Source organism: Dermacentor silvarum, chromosome 2 (genome assembly GCF_013339745.2).
Source record: "Dermacentor silvarum isolate Dsil-2018 chromosome 2, BIME_Dsil_1.4, whole genome shotgun sequence".
Classification (NCBI taxonomy): Eukaryota; Metazoa; Arthropoda; class Arachnida; order Ixodida; family Ixodidae; genus Dermacentor; species Dermacentor silvarum.
Genome location: NC_051155.1, coordinates 94,472,237 through 94,481,687, shown reverse-complemented (window position 1 = coordinate 94,481,687; position 9,451 = coordinate 94,472,237).

The following is a 9,451-nucleotide window of genomic DNA, read 5'->3' as shown; positions in this document are numbered from 1 at the left end:
ACATCACACCAGGTTCATCCAGGCCACCCGGAATAAACGAAGAAATTCACAAAGAGAGGAGTAGACAGAGATTCTAGAACGAGCACAGTAAAAGTGAAATTGGTGGAGAAAAGATAGGAAATGGCGACCAGGTGATTTTCCGCCGGGTGGGAAATCACCACCGGCGGGAAATCACCGAGGTGCCGTCTACCTAAAGCGGATGCCAAAAAATGTAGTTGCCCTCCCAGAAGGGGCCAAATGGTCCAAACACCCGGCATCGCCTCAACCCCTGTGATCCACTTTTCGTCCGGACGCGGCGAAGCCACTCAGGATACACGCAGGAGGGTACAACTCCCATGTGGTGGGGTCCGTGGTGTAGCTACGCGCTAAATGCCTGCTTACGAAGACGGTCCTGCTGGGAACGAAGCCGATGGAATGGCCTAGACGGTATCCCGGTCACGAGCGCATATGCGTAGAAAGCGTAACGAAGGCGGCATGACAAGAGTCAGAGGGCGAATCTGGAATGACCACCATGGAACAATCACGATGGCGTTACATCCACGAGCACATACATTGCCCAGGTTGGCCTACCATCCTTGGGTTGTCTGTCGCTTAAGCAGCTTGCTTCGCGGACCAGTAGAACATGCAGGTCGCCGCGATCACCCGGCACTCTTCTGATACCGGAGCGGCCATGCAGAGGGCGGGGTGCCCGATTATCCTTGCGCAAGCGAGCAATACACAAAGAAGCAAGCTTCTTCCCTGCTGTTAGCCTACGAAAAAAATTGCCGAATACCTAGTGACCCATGCTAGTAGACAACTTGGGCCACCGGGTATGGCGTAAGAGGATAGATAGATAGACTAGATAGGCAGACATGGGCGCTTGGACCTACGACAAAGGAAGGGTGTTGCAAGCGTACACATCACCGACGCGGATCGCACAGCGGCATATCTTTCAGAAACCCTAATTATCTACATGAGAGTCCACCGAATTAGAAAATGGTGCCTATTGATAACTACTCTACTGAAAATACGTATCCAATTGATGAGACGTATAAGCTTTTGCATGGAATGAGGCGATTTTGCATCAAATTCAGGAGCGCAGTTCTTGCACACGTAGATAAGTTTACGGACACGATGAATGCATAGAGCCGTAGCCATAGACAGCTTCGCGGTAAAAGCTGCTTCATTGAAATAGATGCAGTGCTAGCTTTTAACTTTATTTTTTCAACCCCTCACCACCTAGCTTCTGCTAACGCATATTTCTCACAGCAATGTCTGTAAAATGGTTTCAGCGTAAGCTAGCTCTCTTTGGCCATCACAGCGGACAAAGCGAGTGCAAGTTATAAATCCCCTTTATTAATACAGATTGATGATGTGTAGTTTTTATTGGCGCAAGGGCCAGATATGGCCAAAGACCGCCATGCACGTAGTGATGAGTAATGAATGGTCTGTTAATAAATGATGAAATCAGTTAAGAATGGTGGATAAATGTGGCTGTAAAGGGGCCTAAAATGAATCGCTCTAAAATACTGAGGATATAAATATACTAAAATGGTCGCAAAGATTTGTGACGTGCACTATGATAATAAAAATGTGCGATGACGAACACTTAGCATGTCGTGGAGGTGACAGCAGCACTAGTACCTCACAGAGCCCTTGGGGGAAAGGGCTGGTAGGCACGTGCTTACAAATATGCCTGTATTGCAGCTGCAGCCTCCATGAGGAGGTCGTGCTACAAGTATCCGGGCCAAATGACTTTTAAGATGTCGGTTTCGGCTAAAAATTTTAATACTGTTTTAAAATCAAAAAGCGGTTCATTGCTCAGAAAAAATGCTGGGTGTAAAGGTAAGTGGTGACGATATGCGAAACCGAAGTACTTTTTCCTCTGCTTCTACTCGGGGCACTCAAGAAGAACATGGAGCACTGTAAGACTATCGCCACACTTTGTACATGTCGGAGGATCACTTCCATTCAGTAGGAAATAGTGAGTGCCGTAAGTATGCCCTATCCTTAATCTACAAAGAAGCACTTTGTGTCTTGCTGTTCTCTCAGATATCCAGCTCCCTAATTTTGGTTTTATGATGTGCAGCTTATTTAATACTTCGGTATCCACTAGCTTTGCCAATGCTTCCTCAACTGATGTCGTATGAAGGGTTTGGGTCTGTGACTCCTATGGGCATATTTGCATCAGTATCACTATAGTCTACTGACGTAGCATTTCCGTCGGCAGCTACATTGCCTACTATGCCTTTGTGGCCCGGTACCCAGCAAAGAACAATGACTTGGTTGCACATGTACGCTGTACATAGCAATAAGTACAGTTCATTAAAAAGGGTTCTTATGTTTTTGTAAGCTCATTAAGCCTCTAACGACGCTCTATGAATCCGTGAACACAATAGTTTTAGTAGTATGTGTCTCCTTTATATGTTTTACGGCCGTGAGTATGGCGAATGCTTCTGCAGTGAATATACTAGTGTGTGGAATTAATGCACCCGATTTTAAAAACGATACTCCCAGAGCTGCATAAGCCACCCACGGACGGACTTTGAAGCATCTGTGTAAAATTCTTCGCAGCAGTACTTCGCTTGAAGTTCGAGGAAGTGATAACGTATATGCGCTTCAGGTGCATGTTTTGATAATTGTAGAAAAGAGATGTCACACTGGATGGTCTGCCATTCCCAGGGTGGTGGAAAGCGAGTGGAGGCATTAGTAAGCTTTCTCTCAATGGGACACCCGTTTCCTCTGCCATTGCTTCCAAACGCAGAAACAGAGGAGTCCTCAAAGCTAGGCGGTTACGAGAAAGCCTGGCCAGTGGATTCGTCGTAAGTAATTGAGTGACATGGGTGTTCAACATTTGATTCTACCTTCAGGAAGTACGCGAAAGCTTGGTATGTCCTTTGGAGATGTAGGGACCATTCATTGGACTCAACATATAGGCTTTTTACAGGACTAGTCCTCAAGGCACCTGTAGCCAGGCGGATACCCAGATGGTGAACAGGATCAAGAATCTTTTAAAGCACTAGGCGCAGCAGAGTGATAAACTACTGCGCCGTAGTCAAGGCGCGATCGTATCAGACTCTTATACAAGTTCAAGAGGCATCGCCTGTCACTTCCCCAGGATGTGCGTGACAGAAGCTTCAGTAGATTCATTGTTTTGAGACATTTCTCTTTAAGATGTTTCAGGTGAGGGATAAAAGTGAGTTTAGAATCTAAGATTATACCTAAAAATTTATCTGAGAGCTCACAGGTAGACGTTCTCCATTCAGAGAAATATTGGGATCCGGTAATATTCCTCTCTTGTTTGAAAAAGCATGCAGGTACTTTTCTGTGGGTTTAGACTAAACCCATTCTCATCCGTCCACTTACACAGTTTGTTTAGGCAAATCTGTACTTGTCGCTCGCAGATCGCTAGATTACAAGACTTGAATCCAATCTGCACATCGTCCACATATATCGAATAAAACATTGTGCGCGGTATAACGGTATGCAAAGAATTCGTTTTGATAATGAAGAGAGTACAGCTGAGTACCCCACCTTGAGGTACACCTGTCTCCTGAGTGAATGACCGTGATAGACGTTGCCAACTCTCACACGAAATGTTCTATGTAAAGATAATTTTCGATAAAGCCTCAGCTAGTTACCGCGGATACCCATTCCAGACAAATCTCGGAGAATTCCAAAGTGCCACGCAGTATCGTAGGCCTTCTCCATGTCAAGAAATACTGATAGGAAGAATTGTTGTGTATGAAGGCATCCGGATGTTCGCCTCCATACGGACAAGATGGTCTATAGTAGATCTACCTTCCCTGAATCCACATTGCAGAGGATCTAGTATTTTGTTATTTCAAGATAATGAATCAAGCGTCGGTTTACCATTTTTTCAAAGAGCTTGCACAAACAGCTTGTCAACGCTATGGGTCTGTAGCTGATGGTTAAAGAAGGGTCCTTGTTCTCCTTGAGAATTGGAATTACGATGGCTTGTTTCCAAGCGGACGGAATGTGACCTGTAGACCACATGGCATCAAAAGCGACAGGAGTGTTTGTGAGTTTCAGGGTTTAAGTGTCTAATCATGTCATATACTATTCATCGGCTCCTGGTGCAGACTTGTTGCAACATTTCAGTGCAGCCTGAAATTCAGCCATGCTAACGGGCGATTGTAAGGTTCGTTTCGTGTGCTTTCCGATCTAAGGGCAGTCGCTCTGCTTGTCGTTGATATCTTAAGAATGTGTCGGAATAGTGGGATGAACTGGAAACATGTTCGCAGTGTGCACCTAGATAATCAGCTTGATCTGTGAGGGTACCTCCCTGGATATTTACTAGCGGCAGAGGATGAGTTTGTCGGCCTTTAATTTGTTTACTCTGTTCCATGCTTTTCTTCGTCTGTATAAGGATTGATGCTACTGATGTATTTTTGCCAACTTTCCCGTTTCGCCCGGCGGCGTGTTCTTCTTCCTTGTGACTTAATCCGTTGAATTAATTAGGTTTTCTGTGGTGGGGGAGTTACGTAGGAGATTCCAAGCCTTGTTCTGCTTCTTCCGCGCTTCACTTACACTCATCATTCCACCATGGTATACGCCGTTTCGAAGGTGACCCGTTTGTTTGAGGAAGCATATTGATGCAGCATCAATTACAAACGCTTACCATACGGGTTATTAACGACTTCCCACTCCAGGTACGGCACAGTGTGCCGGACACTATACTAAGATCTATGGAGGTAAATGTTGTATGTGTAGTGCTGTAGTATGTTGGTTCCTTCTTGTTCAGCAAGCAGGCACTTGAGGAGAATAGGAAGTTTTCTATTAACCGTCCTCTCGCATCACAACGAGAGTCGCCCCACAGTGTACTATGCGCGTTTAGGTCTCGGACGACTACACATGGATGGGGAAGCTCATCTATAAAGCTCTGAAATGTTGCCCTAGAGAGCTGGTAATTCGGGGGGATGTATACAGAGGAAATGGTCATCACTTGTCAAACAGCACTGTTTGGATAGCAACAGCCTCAAGGGGCGTTCGGAGGAGTAGTTGCCGACAGGCCACTCCTCTGTCGACTATTATAGCTACACCACCGGACGACGCCACCGCGTCATCTCGGTCTCTCGGAAAATGGCTTATTGACGGAGAAAGTTTGTGTGTTTTAGATTTAAGGTGTGTCTCTTGCACACACAGCACCTTTGGATTAAACTTATGTAAAAGTTCTTTAACATCATCAAGGTTCCGGAAAACACCTCTGACGTTCCAGTGTATAATTGCAGTATCCATGTTAAAAGGAATATCTACTGTGTGGCTAAGACAAGAAAAACAATGTAGATTAGCTTACAGGGCCCTTTCCGGGCCCAGTAATGCGGGTTTGTCTTTCTTGCCGCGGTCCTGCGACTCGCGGCGGTCCTTCGGCGCTGGCTGCGCCGGTGGCTAGGGGTAACGTCCATTGCCTCTTGCGAGGCGCTGGACGTCCACTCTTGTGAGCGGTGTGTACGTCGTGAAGGCCTCACCTCATGAGATGGGGCCTTGGAGCCTGCCAACCCAGAGGTCGACGGCGCTGCTTCAGGGAAGGCGAAGCAGCGCGGCTTGCTGTCACCAAGGGGGCTGGTGGCACGACCGTTGCCACACTCTTTGTGGGCCGGGCAAATGCCGAAGGTCTGCTGCGGCGTTGCCCTCTTACGCGCCGCATCAGCATACCCTGAGGTATGAAGGAATGAAAGACGCTTCCGTGCTTCCTGGAAAGAAATGTTCTCTTTGATCTTCATAGTTAGAATTTCCTTTTCCACGTGGGACATGCTCGTGAGCATGCTGCATGTTCACCGTCGCAGTTAGTACAGTGGAGTGTACCAGTACAGTTATCAGAGTTGTGTTCATTGTGTCCACCTTTCGCACAGGTCAGTCGGCCTCGGCAGTTTTGCCAGCCGTGGCCGAATCGTTGGCACTTAAAGCATCTACGTGGTTGGGTATGTATGCCCTTACTCGTGTCTTTGTGTAGCCGGTTTCAAGAGAATCTGGCAATACACTCGTTGCAAAGGTGAGTATCAAGTGCTTTGTTGGGATTTCTTTGTTTACTTTGGACAAAAAATTTCATTGTTTCCTCGGTGCGTCCTTTTTAAAAAGAGGACGATCAGGTAGTTTGGGGAATGCAGCTAATGCCACAAATCCTTACTTATTTCGGCCGCGATGGCCAGCCGCCCACCACCAAGCCCAACAAGGGGACGTGACAGGAGCTCCTGTAAGTAAGTCCTGCCAACGCCAGCTGTACACCGCTGCTATAACAAATACGACATAACCAAGACAGGTTAGCCACACAAGGTTAACCCTTGCCACCGACAAAGATAGGAAGTAAATAGAAGATAAGAGAAGACAGGACAGTAATGAAAGAGGTATAAAAGAAAAGTTGTCGCAGTTTCCCCTGAAAGGCGAAGCATCAATTGCGATAGCAAATTTGTAGAGCGCTATACGGAGTAATGATAGTATATTTATCAGCTGTATAACTTGGACATGCAGCAGCACCGGCAACACGCAGAACTGTTGTCGACGCTCTCGGCGTTTTGCCCGCGTTCGCACAAAATGCGTGCGGCGTTGGTGACTGTTGCCGGAGCCTCTGATATAAATCATAGCCTCCTCTATAACTTTTGTGCCTGCGCGGTCGGTCCCGCACCGCCGTCCCCTGAACGCCTCGGCGTTCCCCTAGGGGCGCTCGCGTCCCATAATAGCTCACTCGGCGTTCGCTGCAACAGCAGGTGCACACGTACCGCTACGCTGCGGTTTTCCCGCCGCGTGCAAAATTAGTTTACCGTGCTTGTTCTAAAACTCTGCTTGCCAGTTGATGTTCTTTCTAGTGTGGTGCGTGTCCCCAAAGTGCTTTGCTAACTGCAGCATTCACTGAGACAGCCGTGCCTGTGTGCGCTTTCTTCCAACTTTTGGTCGACTCGGGTAAGTTCTCTGTTAAATGTGTTACATCGTAAAGAAAATTCGCTTGTTTCAAGGCAACATGCGTAAAAGTGGTATTTTTGTTGTGTGCAGCACTACCGATAAAGAGAAAAGGCGACTGTCCAAGCTCAGAAGTTTGGTTGCGCCCCGAATGCTGCACAATGCCGTACTGCTGCGTACCGCACTGCAAATCATGGAGCGGCCGGAAAGAAACCGGAGTATCATTCCACGAAATTCCCAGTGACCAAGAACTTCGCGAAAAGTGGCTTAAGGTAATCTCGAGAGACAACTGGACCCCAAATAGCACATCTTGTTATTCCACTGTTTGTAGCCGACAAACAGTGGAATAACAATTCGTCCCGTGTGACTTTAAAGAAGGGTGCACGACACGAAGACTGAAGAAAGGCGTTGTGCCCAGCGTCTTCCAAGAGTATCCATCATATTTGCAGCCTCGAAAGCAAACCGAAACAAGCGATGCAGCCCTCAGGAAGCGTACCACGACCCTCGAGGAGCATCTCGACAGGGGGAAGACGTTGCTCCCAACACCAGATGTTGCTGCACTAGCATGGTTGGTGGATATATCGCCACGAAAAGTCCACGAAACCATTTCCTGTGATGAATGCTTCACTCTAGTAACGAAACCAAACACTTCTACGCCATCGGATGCCTTAATTAGGCACCAGGACAGAGGTGGACTCCTCTATCCGTCTGCTGAGCTTGTAAGGGTTCTGCATTCGCTAAGAAGTACCTGGAAGTTTTCCATCGCAAAAGCGAGAAAGATGAAGCAGCCACTAAGGCTGCCGTTGACAACGCCGCGAAAGTACTTCAGAAACGTGAACAACTCAAGTGGTCAGCCCCAGGCCATCATGAAAAACTCTTGGACGTTGTGTTTATGAAGTTTCTCCGTCCACTTTTTGTGAACTTCGCGACGAGCGTGACTGACAAACCCGACTTTGCGAAAGATTTCCATGCCAAACCGTTGTCTCGAAAAGTGCTCAAGCTATGAGCGCGAAATCAAATATAAAGTTCGCATTGCATTCCGCATACAGTGTTTGTGTTAAAAATTTTATGTGTGCACCCTATTTAGCGTATACCGCATAGTCTAATGCCATGAAGACGTTTCTAGACGATCACCAATGCAAGCGTGCACATAGGCCACGTCCGTCTGCTGTTATTGTGGGATCGGGGCGGCTTCTAGCGGCAAGCACCGGAACTATGAGGGACGGACGCCGCCTGGTATTCCGCGCCAACGCGCGGGCACGAAAAGTATAGAGGAGGCTATGTATAAATAGGCACTTGGTGCCGCAGCGAGGACGCTGCGGAGCGTTCGGAGCGAGCGGACGTACTTCGCGTCGGCTCCGTCGATGAGGCCATTTTGGGAGGACCATTCGACCCCAGCCCGTCCAAAACGGTACGATCGGTTTCGGCTTGACACCCGGAGCACGTAGAGCCCACATTTTGGTGAGTCGCCCGCCCATTTTTGCGGATTTTACGCCTGTTTTGCGCCGGACAAAGTGGCGAGCCAGCTAGGCCTAACCGACCAGCTAGGCTTAGCGACGGCTTCGGCCGCATCGGACCGCGCCGGTGGCCCCGCTTCGTGCGAAATGTCAGCGTCAGGTCACTCAGCCATGGATACGAGTCCGGCCCGGGACCAGCAGCCCACTTTGGACCGCAGCTCGGGACGCATGGTGGTTGCCGTCCCCGGAACGCCCGATCGACGAGACCCCAGAAAACATCGCCGGTTGGGTGGTCGCCACTCAGCGGGCAAGAAGGCCACTCTGAACAACGCCGAGAGTCCGCAGCAAGTTTCGGACCCCAGCCAGTAAGAGGCAGCCCAGCCAACCGGCCCAGATTATCAAGAAAGTCAACGCGAACTTCGCGAAGACGGCACGCATGCCTCACGTGCCACGTGGCGAATGCAAGGTGATAGTTAGGCCCCGCGGGGTCTGCTGGTGGGCAAGATTATGATGCCGGAGCTCGTGCAGGCGATTGCGGGTGCGGCGAGAATTAGTCTCGAAGACATACAGAGGGACACGATCTGTCCAAACGTTGCACAAAACATTATCGTGATCAGCACGCCGGAAGGTGAGAGAGTAAGCCGCTACGCGGCCATCCATGCACTCATGATTGGAAATCAAGCATACGACGTGTGCGCTTACGCGGCGGCACCCGAAAATAGGGTGAAGGGCGTAATCGGAGGCATCCCGCTCAGCGAAACGCCTGAAATGATCCGAGCGAAAGTTGTAAATATCTACAACGGTACGGCGCAACGCGCACGGATCGGAACTCGCACGCAGTGATCGTGCTCTTTAAGGGGACAAAGTCCCGTCCTACGTTAAATACTGCGGCGCGCTAATAAGGTGTCGGCTATACCGCCAACACAGAAGTGTTGCAGAATGCGGGCAGGTCGGCCACCGGAGAGACGTGTGCCCCCGACCGAATGTGGGTTTGCTTCGCCTGCGGGAAGGCAAACCGGCGAAAATCCGAGCAGGATTGCAAACCTCGCTGCAAACTGTGCGGAGGCTCCATCCCACCGGCACGGAAACTGTGCGAACAA